Genomic DNA, 1392 nt, shown 5'->3' on the forward strand with positions numbered 1-1392 from the left:
ACACACACACACACACACACACACACACACACACACACACACATACACATACACATACACACACACACACACTTACGGGTCACGGGTTTAGACAGAAACTGGACATTACGCAGGTCACTGCTGTGCTCCAACATCAACATGTTGAGTTTCTGGGAACAACAAACACCTGAGAAAGGTCAAAGGTCATTTCTAAACTACAACCCACTTCCTCTACAGTGACATTAYTAAACACATCAATAAAAACTGGTTTGTGTCATTAACAGTGGAACATCACAATCAAGTTCAACTTTTAAACTACGGAACGGTTCACAAATTTAAAAAATAAAATATAAACTGGAATCTTTGTTCAGTCTGTACAGCCTCGGTCAGCAGGTCAAAGGTCAAAGGTCAAAGGTCATGGCCTCTTCTCTCCAAAAATAACTTATGTTTGTTTCATCTGAAGGATCCACAAGACTTCTGGACCAGAACCAGACCAGAGGACAGATGTTTACCCAGAATGCACTGCAGCTGTCAGCACGGAGGAGGAGGGTTGATGGTTTGATGACCAAAGGAAGGAGTYAGATGTGAGTCCACCTGTCTGAGGTCCTGGTCTGGACTTAGTTTTTCTCTCACTGGTTCTGGGTTTTACATTTTCTYCCATAAATATCAACACAGTTCAATATGTTAACCTTTGAAATCAAAACAAATAAATACATTGTATGATGTCCTGACATAAAATCATTATAATTTATTAAACTTAAATGTTTTTCATTCAGATTAATGTCTGTCTTGTATCTAATTTGCTCGTGAATGTTATAAAACAAGCTTTGAAGCTGGTTAAAGACAGGTTATCAGTTCTGAGGAAGCTCACAGGACGTTTTAAAAYGAGGCACTTGGCTTGTGTGTCACAAACAACAGAGTTTAACAYTTAAACAAACATTSAAGCAGCTTCAGRTCTGTTAGCTTTTCCCAGCAGAGAAGCTAACATGATGACCCAAAACAAACAGTTTTAAGGTGGAATTAAAGCTCTGTGGTGCCTTAAATACAGCCCGTTTGAAATGTGAGATCAAGCGCTTTGCCCTTACCGTATGACTCGTTYATTAAAACCTTTATTTAATTAGTTAACGACCTCATTTTAGAGGTTAAAATGAGACAAGCTAACTCACCTGACACACTCCAACGACGGGTTGACGTTGAGGCGGCGGAAACGCGCCTGCGTCAACATTTAGCTCTAAATCCTCCTTATAATCACCCTGAAAAACACAAACACTTTSAAACATTTTATTACCTATTAAAACTGAAAAAAAAAACACAAGTATCCTCAAAATATGAAATCAGTTGAACATAAAACTCWCATTTCTGTTCAGGCGCTGCTTCGTCGCACATGTTAAGGGTCCTAAAGCGGAAAAGGAG

Source organism: Austrofundulus limnaeus, unplaced genomic scaffold (assembly GCF_001266775.1).
Source record: "Austrofundulus limnaeus strain Quisiro unplaced genomic scaffold, Austrofundulus_limnaeus-1.0 Scaffold935, whole genome shotgun sequence".
Lineage (NCBI taxonomy): Eukaryota > Metazoa > Chordata > Actinopteri > Cyprinodontiformes > Rivulidae > Austrofundulus > Austrofundulus limnaeus.